At 43.4% G+C, this 22279-nt stretch overlaps 1 pseudogene; it reads right to left on the bottom strand.

Moving 5' to 3' along the window:
- Positions 1-1594: 1594 nt before the first annotated feature.
- LOC142101873 (GPI-anchor transamidase component PIGU-like) lies at positions 1595-20493 on the bottom strand (annotated as a pseudogene).
- Positions 20494-22279: the final 1786 nt, after the last annotated feature.

Consider the following 22279-nt stretch of genomic DNA (forward strand, 5'->3'; position numbering starts at 1 on the left):
ACTGAATGTATACATTTAAGATTGGTTCAAACCACAAGATGGCTGCCCCCCGCTGTGTATAGGCAATGAGTATAGTGTAATATAGTAAGTGTGAGGGCATAACAGAATGAAGCTTGGCTACCTATATCTCTCTTTCATACTCATGGGCATACCGACTGCCTACAAACACAAAATGTGCAGGTGTGCCATGCTCTGCAAACAAACCCTGCCATTGTCCTCTCTCTTTCTACCCTTTTTTTTTTCAGTCTTTAATTTTTATTGAATAGGATTTTTATTTTTTTTTATCAAGAAAAGGTCCTTTATGAGAGAAAAGCACAGGATTACCATGATGAATGACCAAATCACCAAGCAGTGCCATCGTTAGCCGACCAACTGACTGTGACAGGACGGGAAGGAATGATTAAATGGTTCGAATGATTGACAACCTGCTGTCACCCGTTGTGTAAGCTGTAGGACGAAGCGTACCAGTAACCATTCAAGATTTATAGAGCAGCCGCAGAGACATATATTTGTGTGCTCTGTGGCTAATCAACCCAGCGTATGTTACCGTCAGTGTAAATATACTTCCAGTCTACAGTGTTCTAGAGGCAGGATAGGCAACCCATTTATTGGTGAATGATAACCTCCAACATGGCATTTCCATCAGTCCAACCACAGTTGAGACCCATAGCTTCATGTTGTCTACTCTTGAATATTACTGTCAGGCGCCGTATCCGCACTGACACTTGGGGCAGGAGACGGACGCCTGCACCTTCCAAGCAACCACGTCCTGTTGCCTAGCAGCGGGACGCTATCTCTGCTCACCTGTCTGCAGCCAGCATGTCTTACCACCAAGATCTCCCTAACCCAATCAGGAGGCACCTTAGGGTATATAAAGCAGCCTCTGACACATGTCTAGTGCCAGAGTATTTGGTCTTCAGCCTTGGTCCAGCGTTTGTTCCTGTGTTGCTGTTACTTGGACTCTGACCCCAGCTTGTTCCTGACTTCTCCTTCGGTTCCTGATTCTGGTTTAGACTGATATTTGGTATTGACCCGGCTTCCTGACCATTCTCCTGCTTCTGATTTGGCTAGATCCGTTCCTCTGGTTGTGACCCAGCTTGTTGACTACTCTTCCATCCTGCATCCTGGTGGGCTGTCACCGCTGCCTCAATTGTTACCTCGCCAGCTGACTGATACTGAGGGCCGCGACCTGCACGTCCCTTGCAGCGAAGTCCATACCTCCAGGGGCGTGTTAGACTCCGCGCCTCAGTACTCAGTAGCGCCAACTGCTGGCAGGTATCATCAATTCCACAGAGTAATTCTGACAATTAAACACTATGAACAGGTTGTTATTAATGATATGTTACAGAATGCCAGACAAACAGTTATTTATCTTTATGGTGGTGATCACGTAAGGGAGAGTACAGCTTTCTTTTCGATAACAAACTATAAAGAGTGAGATCGCCTTCTGTTCAGGAGGAAAATCACTGTAGACAAAAGACCCTCAGACTACACCACCAAATGTCGACCTGCCTTCTATCTGAGCAATGCTTCATCTCTTTTCATCATAACATTCCCCTCTCCATAAACAAGCCTTCAGTTATCCATAATGGATTTATTTCAGGATCTAAGAGGCTTCAGTTTCGTCTTTCTTGGTCAAGTAGACAGTGGACAATGAGAGGGACTGGATGCAAGGCAGTATTCTTGGGGGACTGAAATGAAAGTGATATTACAAGTGGGGGGAGGTTTGAGTTGGGTGGTGACAGTAGAAGGAAGGAAGTTAGTGAGCTCAGTTTTGGACATATTAAGCTTCAGGTAGCACTGGGACCTACATGAAGATACGGTGGGGAGGCAGTTGGACATATGATAGTAGAGAAGGAAAGAGAGTGGTTGGGTAGTGGTCATGGTGGAGGTGGGAGTCCCTCCACAGAAAGGCATAAAAATAATCAGACACAAGCAGAATTTGTCACATGCTAAATGAGAGTGATGACAGAGTAGAAGTTGGCCCTACCAGCAGCATATATCCACAAGTGCCAAAGGACTAGGAAGAGAAGTCAACACACCATCAGCATGGAGGAGTCTTGAAGATGTTATATAAGCACCTGGGCAGGTGGTTAATCATGGAAAAGAGAACCACGTAGAGAGAGCAACATCCCCCAATGTGGGGTATGACTGAAAGATGAGATAATTGCAAGATATATAAAGATCATTGGATGGTCTTTTACTTGATGGTCAGTGGCATAGTGTAGAAGAACACATTGACCTGATAGATGCAAAGAACAGACTGAAGTGTTCAAACATCTCTGCAAAGATGTTTCAGAACAAACCGATGCTTGGAGTCAAGCCCAGGGGGGAGGGATTTATCAAGTTGGAGATGTTGCCTATAGCAACCAATCAGATTCTAGCTGTTATTTTGTAGAATGTACTGAATAAATGATAAATAGAATCTGATTGGTTGCTATAGGCAACATCTCCATTTTTTTCAAACACGCAGCTTGATAAATTTACTCCCAGGACTGATAATAGGGAGCCATAAATGGAGTAGGTGAGATCCCACAAGATCAGCAAGAAGAAGGAATACCAGATCAAGCCCAGGTAAAGGGATGAAAACTGACAGGTGAAAAGCCAGTTGTTGTAATTTGACATCTTTACAGGAATAAACTCTCTCTGTGGAAGATATAGAAGTAACGTAATTAGGTTCAGACACTGGCATGTGGCTAATGATAGGAACTTAAAAGTGGACTACCTTTTATTGTAGCCAAGATGAATAAAGCAATGATTGCATTGTTACTGTCACAGGTAGACTTAGCCACACAAGATAGAACAGTGTAAAGGTTCAACAGGCAGAAGATCGCCTCCTTCAGTGGGATATATTACATTTCAGTTGGAACTCTCAGAAGTTCCTAAGATTCCGGTGGATACTTATTATGTTCCAAGCCTAGATTCTGCTTCTTAAACAACATTTGGTTTTATTCCTGATGTGAATGACAGATATTCTCTGTACAGCGCTGCGGAGTTAGTGCCCCCATATGAATAAATGATGATGATAATGATTCTTGAACTGCCAAATAAAGTACATCAGCTGTAAACGCATCTGTAATCATACAGACTGTCTCTGCTGCACTCTATGAGGAAGTAGAAGAGATATATAATAAATGGGGTTTTAGGAAAAAAAACAGCCCCTGAGTGGGATGAAACACCAAGGTCCAAAAGGGGCATTCCTTCCACGACTCTCATCCACGAGTTTAGTGGTGACATGTCCTCTTCACTTCCAGCAGGAATGGAGTGGAACAGGATAGTCCCCATTGTAACTGCCACAGACACCACTGGCACCAAAGGCTCTGCTATGTTCTAAGCGCTGGCCGGCCAGGCAGCGCTAGAGCGCGTTTATTCGGGAGTGGGTAGAAAATAGGTGTGGCTAAATAGCGCTCTACTGTGCTTTATATATAATATAATGTTACTCTGTGCTGGAATGTTACAGTATAAAACTTAACCAAAATTCCCACTTTCTCTGTATACGCTGCACAGTAGTCTAGATGTGTCTATTAAGAGTAGCATTGAATGTCCGTGTTATTGTAACATTTATATAGTAAGTTACCTACCTGCTAGCCAGTGTAACCTGAACCTAACATTGACCGACATGTGATCTGCTGTTGCATCTAAGGCAAACTTAATTTCCAATGCCGGCAATAGGGAAGACAGTCTCCCTTTTTTAAAATAATTTAAAAAAGTACAAAGTTATATTATTATTATTATTATTATTATTATTATTTATAAGGCGCCACAGATTCCGTAGCGCCGGATACAGAAGCAAGTAACAAATAGATGAGGTAATACATGTCAGTAGCACAGTTGATTGTGAGTAATGCTATGGGGACTCACGTGGAGTGTAGCAAAAGACGTGACAGGACGTACAAGGGATAGAAGGCAGACAATAGGTAGAGAGGACCCTCCCCGCGAGAGCTTACATTCTAGAGGGAGGGGTGGTGAGAGACAGTAGGATCAACTGGGAGAAAAATTTAGATAGCAGACAAGGAAGAGGAGGTGATGGATATAATGGTCAGGAGGTGGTAGGAGAGCAATGCTTGAAAAGGTGAGTTTTGAGTGATAAGGAATGAAGGTTGGAGAAGAGTCGGGTCAGACGGGGTTGGGAGTTCCGAAGATTAGGGGCAGCACGGCAGAAGTCTTGGAGGTGAGCATGGGATGAGGTAATGAGAGGTGAATTGAGGCGGAGGTCAGAGGTGGAGCGGAGTGGTCAGGTAGGTATGTACCTCGAGACCAGGTCACAGATGTAAGGGGAGAAGTGTTGGCCACCCTTATAATTGCATCATACAGTACATAAAGTTTACATATGTAGTATATCTATGCTGGAGGAAAATAAGCTGATTTATTTAAAGTGTAACTTTACGCAGTTATAACTATGAGAATAATACTTTATTTGGTCATTTGCATGGTTTCCTTCTATACCCTGCTATAAAAATTGACCCTAGTCTCCCTCTCTGTCTGTCTGTGTCTGTGTGTGTGAGTGTGTGTCTATATTAGGGAATTTAGACTGTAAGCTCCAATGGAGCAGGGACTGATGTGAATGAATTCTCTGTACAGCGCTGCGGAATTAGTGGCGCTATATAAATAAATGATTAAGATGATGATGATGATGATACCCTACTACACGTACATATAACCAACAGCCCTAAGTTTCCAAAAATAAAAGCAAATGTGAAACTTACTAGGATACACAAAGCTGGTAACGCTGTCTTGGTGACAGAACTGTGAAATGTGGCCTTGTTCATGAAGAGGTTAATGCTGGCCACATGCAAATTGTTTGTGTGGAGCCAAAAGGAGAGCAATGCCCAAGACCGATCCTTCAGAAAGACAGGCTCATAATCAGGCATGTCTATACATTAACTTCATCTGTTTTTGAAGATTGTCCATGCTTGTGACCCCTGACCTGTGGCTACGCCTGACTGTCCCACCCGCAGTGAAGACTGAAGTTTGATTCTCCCTCAGGACCAGACTCCCACTGGTCTTGTTCTGAAGTCCACACAAGTCCAGTGGGTTTGGCAGATTGGCAAAGAGCATATCAATTTCTTAAGGCATCAAACCATTTAAGGGGACGATCAAGGGATTGATGAATGTAAGAGCAAAAGATTTGTAAGGGCTGAAAACCTAAAAAGTTATATTTTCATATTTAATACTTTGCAACAGTAGTGAAAACTAAGAATGCAGGAAGAACAGAACAGGGACAAACAAGGTTGATGAATTGGTGCAGACTTGAGAACAAATGGTTGGAAGGGAATTGTTGGTCAAAGCTTACACTCTGGAGCGTAATGCTGAGAAAAGAGGAGCGAGTGGAACTTGGAGTGTTAATTGAATTATTATCTGACATTTCTACCTTCAGCCACTAGAGGGCACTACTTGCGCATGAACTTCCCCTTAACCAAGATGGCCACTATTACATCAAAAACATCCTTCTTGATTAAGAGGCACCGCACAGAATAAGCCTTGCCTGAGTATCTTGTTCTTTGCTCCTGTTTCCTAAATAAGCTTATGTTGGTTTTTCTGCTATTGTATATGACCTGGTTTACAAATGACTACCCGCTGGAGTGCTAACATGGCTTAACTCTGAGTGTCAGCTGCCTTAGCAGCTTATGTTTGTGATCAGCGTTGTCAACACAGCAGAGATGTATAAGAAGATGAACATGGAGAAGTGGCCCTTCAACTTAGCTGTGTTGGTTGCTTTAGTTAGAGCAGTATCGGTGAAGGTTGAGGTCGGAAACCTAATTGCAGAAGGTCGAGAAGGGAGTGAGAGGAGGGAAAGTGTGTAAGTCGGTTGTACACTAGTCGCTGGAGGAGAGCATAGATCTGGGGTGGTAGTTGAAGAGAGAGGCCGGGTTGAATGATGGTTTCTTGAGGATTAGTGAGTTGAGTGTGGGTTTAGAAGAGGAAGGGAATGTACCAGTGGAATCAGCCAAGTTGAAGAGGTGAGCTATGTACGGACGAGAATTGGGAATGTGGAAGCGGAGAAGTTGAGAGGAAATAAAGTCTGTGGGGGAGGTTGAGGAATGAGTAGGAGAGGATTGCATAGATCACGCCCTCAATATTGGAGGAGAATGAACTGAGGGTGGAGTGGAGATTGGAGAAGAAGTTGAGTATGACATGTAAGATCTGGCTTGAGGAGATGTCCTGTCGAATGGGGCTGGATTTGCTTTTGAAGTAGTTGGGAAAGTCAAGGTCTGTGATGGAGACAGTGATAGGGTGGACAGAGGAGCAAGTTGAAGGAAGTAAACAGGCATCAGGGGAAGATTGACTGTGGGGATATTAGAGACTTAAACTAGGTTTGCTTGTTGTAAGAGAACAGGATACATTAGTCAAGGAAGGCAGCGTTGGAGCGAGATTTCCTCCATGGCATTTAGCGATGTGGGAGCACTGTCGGAAGTAGCAGATCTGTCTGGAGTGTCAGGGCTGGGGGTTTGGATAGCCAGAGTCTGTGTGTTGTGGCTGCAGCTGTTCTCTCTAGGCTTTAGGTAAGAGTGCTTTATTTTAGAAAGAAACAGCCGTATCAAAGCAGGACTTTGAGGTCCAAGATGTGTCCATCGCAATGGGTGGAAGATGCCAGGTAGGCTAATATATAGGAAGTGAGTAAGCCAGATTGCAAAACTGTCAAGGAAGCAAGAGATTGGGCCAACCGACAGCAACACAAAATTGGAGCTCAGAGAAGCGACGATGTTTAAGAAGGAGGGATATGAGTAATGAGGTTCAAGTGGTATGGCTTGGAATGTGCAGATGGTAGAATAGACCTGCTCTACAAACTTTGGCCTTCACAACTAGGAATGTGTTTGAGGCAGAGATCCCGTATGAAAGAGCTTTTTCAGTAACGGCAAGGAGGTGAAAATTGTAGCATTCCAGAATGCACAAGAAAAGGGGTAAGAGATGTGGATGAGGTTGGAAGGATTGGAGATACATTATGGGTGGAGATTCATTCTTATTGGCTGGGTTTGACACAAATCTTTTTTGTTAATGCAGCCTAAGCCCAAAAAATTTTGCCGTGGCCAAGGCAAATAAAGTTCTGAACAATACGAATTCAGGGCGTGGTCAAGGAGAATCAGAGGTGTGGCCCAAATGTGTTCTTATTGAGAATATGGCAGTAGCAGTATGCAACATAGTTCTCTGACATGGTCACTTATTAAACAGAGCTTAGATCCTCAGATAAATTAAAGGAAATATAACCTTTCCAAACAATTTTGTGAAGGTCTAGAACTTGAAAATACTTCCAATTATTTTATTTAAAGGAAAAATGGAACACATTTAAGGGTAAATGTATCAAGCTGAGAGTTATCAGCGGGTTTGAAAAGTAGAGATGGTGGCTATAGCGACCAATCAGATTCTAGCTGTCATTTTGTAAAATGTACTAAATACATGATAACTAGAATCTGTTGCTAATCTAGAATCTGATTGGTTGCTATAGGCAACATCTCCACTTTTCAAACCCACCGGAACTCTCAGCTTGATACATTTGCCCTTTAGTCTTTGTTCAACCTTCATCACTATCCACACCCCCAGTGGTCATGCACTTGTGGCATTCTGGGACTTCAAATGCCTTGCGGTATAAGGACCCTTTTCTGCCTTCCGTGAAAATCAGGAGTGTCCCCCCAAGAATGGGGCAGTTGGTGGCTATGTTTTAGAGGAGACGAGCTATAAGACTAGGATTCACTAATTCTGTATTATTGCAAGAAATATCTTTGTATGTTCTCAAAGTACTGATGCAACGTTTGATATAGGGTACAGTCAGTTTGCAGGAAATGCTATTAAATTGGTCCAACTGTTACAATCCTTGAATATCCATCTGAATTAAAAAAAATAAAAAAATCTGGTCTCACCGGAGGGGACGATTAAGCAAGCCCTTTATGTAAAATTTCAATCGCCGGGAGAGGTCTTAAACGATGAGGAATCAGTGCTGTAGATGCAGAATGTGATCGGCACACTCTAGGCCATTAAAACACCCCCTTATTTTATTAAACCTTTCTTAGCCGATTGCTGTCGAAAACTCGTGATTGACATTTTCAGGAAGGCCCAGAAATTGGTGCGGTTGCCAGGTTTTGGTTACTCTCTGCTCCAAAGTACATTTGGCGTGGACACATGTTTAATTAGGAGAAACGTACAGTCAACTCGTTTTATACCAAAGGTTGCATCGCTGGTCGAACTTAGTATTGCGGTGAGGCTGGCCTTATAGAGAGGATGATTTAAACTAAACTGGCATATTTTAATTTACACCTTCCACAATTATATATCTGCCGGAGATTGGCTAGTGCTGAATATGAAGCCGTACAGATGCGTTAGAAGAAATTTTGACCACGGCCCAAATTTTTGTCCCACCTCTGGGGCTTGAAAGGGGCATGGCCAGGGAAGCGGTCTAAATAATCCCGAATTTTCCATCGGGAATGTCCCTGGGCACGTTTAAAAATATCTTCAGTGGCATATATACCTTCCTACACAAATTCTGTATACTAGAGGACGAATGACGCAAATGTAAATCACCAACTGTATGCAGATGGATACCAGAGAGGTTAAGGTGACCACAATAGATGTCTGAGGTCCACCGCAAAATGTCAGCGCACATGTCAGGACCAAGGAGTGTGGGTCAGTTCAACAAATCTTTATTGTTCACAGACACACAGACAGATACTGTACTGTACAGTAAACACGGACTTGCTTTTCCAATACGTGCTACCAAATGTCTAACTCTACAGTTATTAAATACAAATGTGATCTATAATGTTTTGTGATTATTTTAAACGTTTAGTAATCATCCGTTCTCTACGTCCTGGGAGCACAGAGGTTAAACCTCCTTTTTTCCCCTGGTGCAGAAGGTGTTTTCTCTATTTTCCCACCCGCAGCTTGCAGACACTGCTCGGTCTGTGTTATCTCACAGGTTTCCCTTTGATGGGTCTATTTCTGCAAAGTGATGACTAGTTTTCCTGCGGGTGTCAGCCCTAATATCTGTAATTTTGCGGCTGTTTGATTTCTGTTGCTCAAATTAACTCTATAATTTTCAAAGACAGCCGAGGCCTTGTGTTTCGGGAGAGAGAGAGAGGGTGGTCGTCTCTCTCAAGTGGAGCGTACGCCGGCAGCCAGGCTATTGGGAATGGCAGCTGGCAGCGCTCGCCAGGTGCCTGAGGTTTGGGAGAGAAGTATGACCTGGTTAGAGGTGAGCTTGGTGGAGCCAAGACAAACACTTTGCGAGCGTATCCGACACAACCTCTAGCCAGAAGTTCCCCAGCCTGCCTTTGGTCTCTCGTTGTTCAGCGAAACCTCTCTCACCTTCACAAAATAAACTTGCGATTCCACAGGCAGAACGTGTCGTAGCGGGAACGTCAGTCGAACCTCCAGAGGTCTTTGTGTTTACTCAACATTTTGCCCAGCTGCCATTCCTGCCAGTAAATGTCCTTTGTCTGCTCCTGTTGGTGCCTTCTTTCTGTGCCAAGTGGCGCTTGCTGTCCGACCACCCCTGCCGCTGTGTTTTCTCAGTTGTGTTGATGGTATTTGTCCTCCAATGTTTTTGTTGGTGTTTACACGCTCCTGTTTTACTGTCGTTGCCGTCTGATGTTTACTGGTAGCACACCGTCTTCTGAGCCAGTCATTTGTGGCGGCGCTACACAGACCAGTCATTGGTGTCTTCACACCTACTTCTCTCTCATACCTGTGGTGCGATGGATCTCAGGAGTCCCGACTTCACATATCTGTGGTTTGCCCAAAGATCAAACGTTAGTGGCGAGGAGCCATCCCCATTAAGTGACAGGACCCTGTGATCATGCTTTGTTTTTTGGGAACTCACCACAATGACGAATGTAAGATATCCAGGGCCGGATTAAGGGAATGGAGGCCTCCATTACACCGCGAGCCCATACACCCCCCCCTCCGAGCGCTAACCTGCTTCTGTGTCTCTGGCACTCCCTGTAGTGCTCCCACAGCGCAGAGTAATCTCCTTACTGAGGAGATCTTGTTAGAGTGAGTCTCACTCTCACAAGATCTCCTCAGTAAGGAGATCACTGCGCGCCGCGTAAAGACTACAGTGAGAGCAGGCAGCTAACAGCATAACATTTGCTGTTAGCTGCCTGCCATTCTCAAGCTGACAGTCGGAGAAAGGGGCAGGAACGCCCCCGACCCGATAAATGCCGACGGGGCCCCCAGATGCCCGAGGCCCCTGGGCTCTAGCCCAGTTAGACCTCAGGTTAATCCGGCCCTGAGGATATCTCTGTTGATCCGTCTAAGTAATACTACAAGACTACCCGCTAGGTGGAAGCAGTACCCGATATAATCCTTGAAGACCATGAATATGGAGGACCTCACAACGGGCCTGATGCTGAGTTAGGAGCAAAGCAAAAAAAAAAGGAGCAAATTTGCACCTTGGCAAAACCATGTTGCATTGCAGGTGGAAATATATTTAAAATGTGGGGACAGGGCATGTCCTAGATCAACTTTAAATTCCATTGTAAAAATAAAGCTATCAAGTATTTGTGTGCTATATGAACAAGGAGCCAATATTTTTCTTGTATAAATAAAAAAAAAAAAATCGCACCCCTTGCATTGTAACATGATTTGTCCGGGAGCAAATTCACTTCTGTTTTTTTGTTTTGCTCCTAACTTAAGCCTCAGGCCCAATGTTGGTAAAAGTTTGCATCCTTCTATATCACAACATGATTTTCATGGCGTGAATGCCAAAAATTAGTAGAATTTTAAAATATCATCATCACCATTTATTTATATAGCGCCACTGATTCCGCAGCGCTGTACAGAGAACTCATTCACATCAGTCCCTGCCCCATTGGGGCTTACAGTCTAAATTCCCTAACACACACAGACATTGATAGCAGCCAATTAACCTACTAGTATGATTTTGGAAACCAGAGCACCCGGAGGAAACCCATGCAAACATGGAGAGAACATAAACTCCTCACAGATAAGGCCATGGTCGGGAATTGAACTCATGACCCCAGTGCTGTGAGGCAGAAGTGCTAACCACTAGGCCACCGTGCTGCACTGAGTTATGTACTTGATGTACTCATCAAGTACATAACTTGTGGTCATCTGCTCATTTGTTTTCAAATACCTTCTCTTGTATCCTATTTTCAGTTCTGTCTGTACTCAATCTGCCCCCCCCCCCTATCCCGCAGCAGAAAAAAGCTTTGGAAATAATTACAGATGTGAGAAAAAAAGTATTGTAAAAGTTGTTAGTTCCTGCTCTGTGACACAATGCACCTATTTGTGTGCTGTTGGCTTTGGAGACACATAAATTAACTTGACAAGGTGGCAGTGATTGTGGGTTGTACATATTTTCGCACAGTACGATGGGTGGTGGTAGCCGGTCACAGACGTACCAGGGTGTTTCATGTCCAATGTGAGGTAGATACAATTATGTGCCAAATTTTACTTGCAAATCCAAAAGTGAGGTGTTTTTTTTTTTTAAAACAATGGACTTAATTTCGGGGTAGGAGCAAAGCAAAAAAAAAAAAAGCAAATTTGCTCCTGGACAAACTATGTTGCCCTGCAAGAGGTGCAAATGCGTTTATTTTATTTTGATTTATTTTTGACATGCAAGGGAAATACTGGCTACTTTTGCATGTTGCTCACGAATATTGGACATCTTTATTTTTACACTGTGATCTTTATCTGTCCACACATTTTAAACACACCAGACCCTCCCACCTGAAAACCGAAGCTCCAGATGTCCGATGGCAGCGGCATGCCGACAGCAGCTGATTCCGAAGACACAGCTCTCCGCCAGTTCAGTTTGACGTCAGCGGACATTACACCAATGAACGCACATAGCATTGCTGCCTCAAATCTCCGAGCCCATGGGTTCAACTCCAAGGGGTAAATTTATCCAGCTGCGGGTTTGAAAATGTGGAGATGTTGCCTATAGCAACCAATCAGATTCTAGCTGTCATTTTGTAGAATATGCTAAATAAATGATAACTAGGATCTGATTGGTTGCTATAGGCAACATCTCCACTTTTTCAAACCCGCAGCTTGATAAATTTACCCCCAAGGGGGCTGTCTGTGTGGAACGTCTCTCCTTTTTCGCGTGGGTTTACTCCATATCTCCCAACATGTCTGTCCCAGTCATCGGGACAGGGGGCGTGGCCATGTTGTGAAGGAGGCGTGGCCTCCCCCACAGGAGGCTGCCGCTAGGCTGCCCATTACACGCCTCCCTTAACCCAACATACCCACCCGCTGGAATCGGGACCAGTCCTTCAATAAAGTTCTCTGATTGTACAGCACTGCAGAAAATGCTGGATCTATATAAATAAAGAATAATGATACTAACAATAAATGTAAGTCTATAGCTGACTTATATATAACCTTTATCTCTCCAGCTGTTGTAGAACTACAAGTCCCAGTATGCCCAGCATTCAACATCTGAAGAGCCATAGCTTGTCAACCTCTTGCCTATAGTCATAGGGACCATAGAGACACTGCGTAGTAGCGTAGTAGCTTTGTGACATAGTGCGGGATGTTATTACAGTAGTACGGGATGTGGCCTAGGTGCCAACATGTGAATATCATTTCCGTGGACACTTTGCTGCTGGGCATTGGCTTGAAATCATGTCACGTGTACAGTCATGTCACATGTGCAACTATGTTATGTGTGCAACCATTTCACACGTGGTTCACTACAAAATCCACCACTGTATGTTCACTGATCATGGATATAATGTTGTTTTATAGTATTTTTCTAATTCATATTAAATATTATCTTATAAAGACAAGAGATTAAGAATACATAGTGAGTATAAAGTGTATTTAATTTACAGTTTAAGATAAATGTTATTGTGCAGTTGGACAACGCTAAGGATTAAGGATATGTTCAGGGACAACAAGCTCCAGACACATACAAGACATTTCTGATACACTGCACTGACCCTACTGTCCAGAGCCGTAACCTAAAATTACAGCGTCTTGGGTGATAAGGAAAACTGCCGCCCCCCCCCCAGCCCCCAATTTTAATCAAATAAACCTAAAACATTCATAAACTGCGCCCCCCCCCCCTTCTTCAGCGCTGGATCCTGGGCTGTCATCCTTCATGTACAGCCCTAGTTCATACTTGTCAACTTTTCCTCGTTGTCTTCAGGGAGATCTCGGGTGAGGTGGGCGAGTGGGGGCGGGTCGTGACGAATCACATCATTTTGGCCCCGCTCGGCTAAGATGACACGATATTTGCGTCATTAAGCCCCGCCCTCCGCCACTTATCTATTGCGGGAGCGAGAACCGAGACTGAAGTGTCTTTCACATTTCTGAAGTCATGTTGTCTTACCTGTCAGTCTTTGATTAAATCTTGGTCTCCATGAAAATGGCCGCCTCCATAGGCATCAATACATGGACATAGGACACAATTTCTGAACTGTGTCATCATGCCACAGATGGCGAAGCCAACCACGTCTTGTACTGGTTCAGCATCAGGGAGAATGCCAGACTCTTCAGGGAGTGAGGGAGATCACCCCTATTTCAGGGAGTCTCCCTGACATTCAGGGAGAGTTGGCAAGTATGCCCTAGTTAAGGCCCTGCCATTGCCAATAAAGTGGCCCTTAGTGGGTCCATCATCATCATCATTTATTTATATAGCGCCACTAATTCTGCAGCGCTGCACAGAGAGCTCACTCACATCAGTCCCTGCCCCATTGGAGCTTACAGTCTAAATTCCCTAACATACACACACACACACAGACTAGGGTCAATTTTGATAGCAGCCAATTAACCTACCAGTATGTTTTTGGAGTGTGGGAGGACACTGGAGCACCCGGAGGAAACCCACGCAAACACAGGGAGAACATACAAACTCCACACAGATAAGGCCATGGTCGGGAATTGAACTCATGACCCCAGTGTTGTGAGGCAGAAGTGCTAACCCCTGAGCCACCGTTCCACTGCAATGGCTCACTGTCTACAGATGGGTGTGGTGATGCAGCCATCCGTTGGGCTTCGATGCGTAGCAGGCTACTAGCAAGGGGACAGTTCTAAATGGGGCACCCACAAGGGGGCACTTAGCATGTCTCTCACTGGTCTCATGACAAGGGATTCTTGGTATAAGGACTAGGCTAGGAGCAGTGTAGAAATGAATCAGTGAACAGATAAGAGACAGATAAGAACAGCGATGTGTATGGACCGTAAGCGGAGAGGAGCGACACTCAGCTCCCAGGTGATACCGGTTGGTAAGAGAACCCTTGTCACTCCGCCAGCCAGCCCAGGGAGCCTCAGCACACCTGTCACCTGGTACTGCGCTTCCATTTCCACTGTCCATAAGTTACAAAAAAAAATTCTCTGAACTTCGGCGAAGAAAAATTCTTTATTTAAATGAATTAGAATTTTCCCTGACGCTGTCCATGGTAACTAGTAGAAACCTGCCAAAACCACCGACAGGGGCTACCGGTAACCCTTTAATGCAGGGTTTCCCAAACCAGTCCTCAGGGCTCCCTAGCAGTGCAGGTTTTCCAGAACACATGTGACATAATTAGGACCACCTGTGGATCTGTTACAATGTGTCAGTCAGTAATGAATCCACCTGTGCTCCAGCAAGGAGATATGGAAAACCTGCACTGTTGGGGAGCCCTGAGGACTGGGCTTGGGAAACCCTGCCTTAATGTATTGACAGAAGCCCTAACTCTGGCGAAAACACCTGTTCAATGATAAAAAAGCAACCAAAAGGGAACAAAACAACATAAACTGGCTTTATGGTATTAAAAAAAAAAGAAAGCAATACTGAATATTGTTCAGTGAAATAAATAGATGCTGTGAATTTATGACAGTGTCCCAAAAAGCTAACAATCTATTTAGAAGAAGAGGTACATGAATAGTGTTTAGAGATACTTTCAATGATTGGATACATAAGAAGGACTTGGTCACTTTCTGAACTCCAGGGGAGTAAATGTATCAAGCTGCGAGATTCCGGTGGGTTTGGAAAAGTGGAGATGTTGCCTATGGCAACCAATCAGTTTCTAGATGTCATTGTGTAGAATGTACTAAATAAATGATAACTCGAATCTGATTGGTTGCTATAGGCAACATCTCCACTTTTTCAAACCTGCCGGAGTGGGACTGACCTGACTATATCGGGAGAGACTGGAGATATGCCAGAGGGGTGTGCCTATAAGGGAGCATTCTGCGGTATATTGGAGGAATTCCTATGACGTACATAGAGCCCCACTGCAGAACAAAATGGTGCCTATGTAATATTCAGTCATTACTGAAATCTGCTAAAAAATGTTTCAGAGCTGCCCCCCACCCCCGCAGAGGTGATGGTGGATTCTGGCTCATAGAGAAGCACGCGCCTTCTTTACAAGCCGACTTCTCCGGATATGCCCCAGCCACGCAAAGCGGCTGAGAAGAAATGAATATGGAGGATAAAGAGGAAATATGTCCGCCTTCGTTCCATATTTTCCTTAATATCTGTACCCCTGTTTGTAAGCGAGCCCTGGGGCTAGATTTACTAAAGGGCCGTTTTGTCAAACCGCCGTTTTTTGCTGGTTTGGGCTTTAGTAAATCCGGTGGTTTCAAATCCGCTACAGCCCAAACCGCCATTAAAACGGACAGAATTAACATTTTTCAAAACCACCACTTTACAAACCGCCATCCCGAGTTTAACAATGATGAACATACAAACAGCCGGATTTACTAAACTGGGGTTTTCAAAACCGCCATAAAACAGCCGTCCAAACGGCCAAAATGAAAGAGGAGGTTGTAAGTGGCGAGATTGCTCAGACTGCTGCTGTTTGATCTATTTTGCCATTCAGAGCATAAGAGAAAGCACCAATCACATTTAAATTATTTGGGCAATCATTATGTATTGATTAAGGGGCAAAATGAATTTAATATTAACTTATGGGGGATTTTTTTTTAGAACTTTTGAAGGGGACACTATTATAACACTATGGGGGGAATGTGAATATATAATAATATTAACTGATTGCTAATGGTGGATAGAATTGTTTATGTTGCACAATTTGGCATTACATAGTGCCCGAATAATATAATAATGAAATAACTTTGCCCCCTTAATATAATGATTTTTTTTCCCCATAAGTTAACATTAAATTAATTTTCCCCCTTAATCAATAAATGATTGTCCAAATAATTTAAATGTCAATGCTGTTTTCTCTTAGGTTCTGAATGGCAAATAGTTCAAACAGCATGTTTGAGCTTTCAAGCCTTTCTGAAGCAGGTATTAAACTGTCCTGTCCTGTCTTTTGGATGGCGGCTTTAACCAAACTGCCAGCGGTTTAGCTTTTTCAATCCTTTCATTTTAAATCGCAGCCTCAAAACGCCCTACAGTAAATGCGGCTTTTTGGACCACTAAACCGCCGGCGATGTGTGGCGGTCTCAAGCCGCCACCAAACTTAATTCTTAGTAAATATAGCCCCTGATCATAGGCAAACCGAGGGGGTTTCCTAGTGCCTGGAAACCCCCCTCCAAGCCTGGGGCACTGTATAATTGAGGTGGCTGGACCCTGCCCCCGCTTCACACGGCTCTGCTTGAAAAGGGAGAGCTGCGTGCACCTAACAGTAGTGCACGCAGCATTGCCCATGTATATTATGGTGATAGGAAGAGTTGGAGAGCAGCCAAGCACTGTCTAAAATTATAGCCATGCCCCCATGCATGCTGGTCACGCCCACTGGTGGCGTGGTGTGGAAACCCCCCTCTACAAATCCTGCGTTTGCCCCTGCTGATGTTAGTATGTGAGCCCTCCTTTCAGGTGTGTATTACCAGGAATGTGGATATTGGTGACACCTTGTGGCCAAAGTGTGTAAAGCAGAACATAGTGTTTATTAATAACACCAATCTGAGTGTATAAAACTCACCATCAGCCCCACTGAGGTTTTTCGGGCAGTTCTGCAGTAATGCACTATCCCGGGGGATGAATAAATGGGAATCCCTCAGCTGCCGGTACGTGTCTTGCAGGGTACTATAATTGCTGTATAGTTCCTGGTACTGGAGCATCCGCCGCCCCAGCCTCTCCGTCTCCTGCTGATGCTGGGTCTCTTTGTGTTGTAGCCGGGACAGTGTCTGTTCCTGCAGAGAGTTACGCTCCCGGATGAAGGAGGATATATTTCTTTGCAGAAAGACGTTGATCTCCTGCTGCTGTCTGCTCTGGTTCATACATTGCTCCCCTGCTTCCTCCACATTGCGCAGTAGGACCCCCAGCTGAAAATCTGGAGCAATAAATAGATTGGTTAAAGTAAAACAATATATTTACAAATTTATTTGCAAAGCACCAACATATGCCACAGTGCTGTACAAATCTTAAAAAAACTATTACTTGGTGTAACATTTTTGGGGACTCTGGTCATTGAGAGGCCATTTTCTGATTGTGTCAATGGATACAGTATTATATTTTACCAGATTATATAGTCGTTTGTATAATACATTACAACAGTTATAAAAACACGTCCTATTATTTTGGATGCAGTGAAAAATTCCATTCTGGTCACATGGTGCTGATAATGGACATTTCTACAGGACGTTTAGCCTTAGTGGGTTAGCTAAGGATTCTGGGATTTTATTTTGCTAACATTTCTGCAGTGTTCCCTATGCCAGTTATTGGGGTACGGAGAGGGAAACTGAAGACATGAAGGGGTATATTTACTAAACTGTGGGAGATGTTGCCTATAACAACCAATCAGATTCTAGCTGTCATTGTGTAGAATGTACTAAATAAATGATAACTAGAATCTGATTGGTTGCTATAGGCAACATCTCCACTTTTTTAAACCCGCAGTTTAGTAAATGTACCCCTAAGAATCTTAAAAGAGAAGTCCACCCGTATTATATGTTTAATTATAGTAGAAGACTGGAGTAGGTTCCATTGATCCAGCACTGATTGAGTGAGGTACAGAGGCTGCTGATAATTATACTGTGATAGGCAGATGTGGGACTCACACAGTAACGTTAGCAGGGCGATGATTGCAGTCTGTAAACTCACTGCGGCAACACGTCCCGCAAGCCGACGGCACCGACTCTTCTCAGGGTTTAAAGGGATCCTGAGGGGGAAAAGTTTTCAGTAAAGATTATTGTATCACTATAAAAATATAGATGCAAAGCAGGACTAACCTGCAGAGATTGTGGGGCTGATTCGTCAAGGAATGCAATGTGAACTCAACTTGCTGTTTGAAAAAAACACACGCAACTTGCTCGCACGTACAACCATATAGAAATCCAAGTGGATCTCAAGATACGTTCCCATTGGAGTATAAGTCATACTTGCCAACTCTCCCGGTCTCCTGGGCTCCCGGGAGAGCAGGCAAATATCCCGCATATCACAACATGCGCCTCAAAATGACGCAATTCGCAGTGAATCGCGTCATTTTGCCCCCCCCCCCCCCCCTCTGCCACGGAAAAACAGCATTTTGCCGTGGGAGGCGGAGCCAAAATGGTGCAAATTTTCGTTCCCCCGCCCTCCAGTAACACCCCCCTGCCTGGGATCTCCTGGAATTAGTTTGCCAAAGGTTGGCAAGTATGGTTAAAGTATACTCCGGCTATATGTTCCTTGCCGTATATAGACAGAACACAGTCCAGGGTATGTGCATACATATGTACAATATAAAGTCCCATCAGAACACATGCAACAAAAAACTTCTATAAAATAAATGAACAATTCTTAATACTGTAATCATATATAAAAACATATGTTTTAAAAAATATTGTTGTCATTTATTTTTTTTACATTAAATACATAGATCAGGGTGTAACTGTATATAAAATACATTCTTATAGTTTATGTTAATTGCAAACACCTATTCTGCGCTGTCTAGTGGCACGCATACGTGTAGTCATCACTATCAGTCGGCACTTACACCAGCCCCATAGCTGGTGCAAATGATTCAGCTAAAAAAATACCTACTTAAAGGAGACCCTGAATTTGAATCAGCCGCGTCTGCGTTAGCACGACCTTGGCACACCCTTACTGTATACTGCCAATGTCTGTCAACTGCTTCCCACCCCCGTTCCGCCCTCAAGTCATAAGCAGTCGGAAATGTCACTTGCTTTTGGACATGATTTGCATACAATCATGTTCACTGGCGCACGTCCGCATCTGGTGCATGCGCAGAGCTATATTACGCAAGATACGGCACTCCAATGAACTTGTGTTCAAAGTTGAATGGGGCCCTGTATCGTTTGTTGGATATGAACAGTTATGAATGTGAAATCGACAATAGAAAAAAAAAAAAAAAAAAAACCCACATTTTTAATAGTGATACAAAGCCTGATTTAGAGTTTGATGCATTTTTGTGTCCTGAACATACCCGTGAAAATTAATTTGCAAAAATCCTGTCTCACAGGTTACATATCTCAAGATAACATACAGCAGAAAATTCAGCAATATTTCTGTGTTAGGCGTACAAATGCATCCGGTGTGTACTTATGTCTAATTCCACCTATAGAGTAGAGATGCTGGTAGCATAGTTTCCCCCTAAAAGCCAAATGCACCCGATAGAGCATCTTGTAGCTGAGCTGAGCATAAATCACATTTCTCGCTAAGGACTGCTCACTGTAAGTTTTCTGTTCTCCCTAATGTATATGATACCTCATTATATTATGTTGTGTCTGAGTTGTGTACTGCGATTTTTGCATTAATGACTAAAGCTGGGTACACACTACAGAAAATTTCTCCCGATGCGATAGCGTTAATGATTTTACCAAGTCCCGATCAGTATGTCGATTCCTGTGTATACACTATACATGTTTTACAGTCAGATCTGTCATAACCATCGGCCGAAAAGATGGTGACTCTGCACACTCCATAGAGATCTATGGACACTGCCGGTCCTGAGTGCGTACACACTGCAGGATTGGAACGACATCGTTCCATCGTTGAACGAGATTTTTAGTCCGTTTATAAAATCAAATGAAACGATACGATGAGCTTTTGGCGATATTGGGCTTAATGTGTGATTGGCTCGATAATCAGCAGAAAACACTGTAGGGTGTACCCAGCCTAACACTATAAACACACTATTATATCTCGCCTTTTAATACTCATATTAACACTATGTATATCTATTGTTATTTCAGCTCATTATGTTAAAGTGATCTAACATATGTAAAAGAAACTAATCAGATTTGACACATTTTAAAACTTTCTTTTAAACTATAATTTAACATATGAAATGAAACAAGCCATCAACATAATTTTGTGTAACTTACATTTTGTCGGCGTTGACCTCATTAACGTCCCGTCTTGATGTCTTATCGTTCGGTGGCAGTGTGGATGCCAGGGTCTTCAGCTCCAGCTCCGAAAACAAGTAGTTTTCAGTCCATATTGTTTGGTCGGAATTTAATCTACTCCTGGGTATAACTGGTGAAGAGCTGACACTCTTTTCAGTCTCTCTCTCCCACTGGATCATACCCACCATCGTATTTCTCTCCTCGCTTTCCATGTAATGCCAGCCACCCTTGTTTCTCTATGTCCCCCTCTTTTACGGGGACTTTTATAATAATTCCCACCCCCTGATCTGTATCTCCCTGTATTACTGGCTCTGATACTCAGTAATACACTCTCCCCCTCCGTCCTCCTCTCACACCGCTCCTACAGTTATCTCATAATGTTCTAATACTACTTCCTCTTGGAATTCTAAATAGAATAAAAACATTTCTCCTAAGATAGCGTTGTATGAGAGGGGCAGCTGGCTACAAAATAGAAACCGTGCAATTAGCAGAACTGTGGTACTCCTATAACTGGGTGTGATGCATTTGAGAAGAAATGATTCATGCGCCAATTTAGGGTCACTATAAAATGCAATTTATTTGGGTGAAGAGCAGCAAAAAGTCAACCCTGAAACAATAGCATTCCCTGAATAAGAGTACCATGGTTTTGGGTGGATATACAAACAGGAAAATGTGTGTATGAATAGAAAGAATTGCATTTGATATGGTTCTGGAACTCTCAGATATTTTAGGGTCTTGGGGCTAGATTTACTAAGCTGCGGGTTTGAAAAAGTAGAGATGTTGCCTATAGCAACCAATCAGATTCTAGCAGTGATTTATTTAGTGCAGTCTACAAAATGACAGCTAGAATCTGATTGGTTGCCATAGGCAACATCTCCACTTTTTCAAACCTGCAGTTTAGTAAATATACCCCTTGGTGTTATTATGATAGAAGACAACTTTCGTTCATGATTTCATGTATCGCCTGCTCACGCTCTTAGCAAGATGTTCAAGAATCTTTGGACACTTGAGGGGCCTGATTCATTAAGGATCTTAACTTGAGAAACTTCTTATTTCAGTCTCCTGGACAAAACCATGTCACAATGCAAGGGGTGCAAATTAGTATTCTGTTTTGCACATAAGTTAAATACTGACTGTTTTTTCATGTAACACACAAATATCAACTTTAAATTTCAGTGTACAAATAAGCTATCAAGTATTTGTGTACTACATGAAAAAACAGTCAGTATTTAACTTATGTGCAAAACAGAATACTAATTTGCACCCCTTGCATTGTAACATGGTTTTGTCCAGGAGACTGAAATAAGAAGTTTCTCAAGTTAAGATCCTTAATGAATCAGGCCCGAGATTTTAAAATTTTTTCACTGGTATTTAAGTGAAAACGATTTGTGCCACAAAGTGCACCAAATGTTAGGGATAAGCTACACAAGCTATACATTTTGCTGGATGGAAAGTAACCATTAATGGCCAAAGACAGATATACACATGACCAGCTCCTGGCCCTGTAGTAGCTGCAGCCACTGTTACTACCCTAGACCAGTGTTGGCTAACCTATGACACTCCAGGTGTTGTGAAACTACAAGTCCCAGCATGCTTTGCCAATATATAGCAGTTTATTGCTGGAAGGGTATGCTGGGACTTGTAGTTTCACAACACCTGGAGTGTCACAGGTTAGCCAACACTGCCCTAGACAAATGACATTACTGACTTGATCTACTTAACTTAGCCCTTCAACCCTCCCCCACTATGTATTTGCTCTATCACAATTTGTGCTCGTCAGAGGTAAACACGTATGACCTGTCTCTTGTGGAAAGGCCGTTCCAGCTCTAATTCGGGTTTGATCGTTAATACAAACCTGCCTCCCAGCTCCATGCTGACATTGCCGGATCTGCCTTCTCCAGCAGCCGGATCCCACCCTTTTATGTTTATACCTTTCTAGCGCACCAGTCTCCTATGAATATGTTACCGCAACTAAGACTCGGCCATGTATCGAGCTGCGGGTTTCCGGCGACTGTGAAAAGTGGAGATGTTGCCTATAGCAACCAATCAGATTCCAGCTGTCATTTTGTAGAATGTACTAAATAAA

Source organism: Mixophyes fleayi, chromosome 9 (genome assembly GCF_038048845.1).
Source record: "Mixophyes fleayi isolate aMixFle1 chromosome 9, aMixFle1.hap1, whole genome shotgun sequence".
NCBI classification, from domain to species: Eukaryota; Metazoa; Chordata; class Amphibia; order Anura; family Limnodynastidae; genus Mixophyes; species Mixophyes fleayi.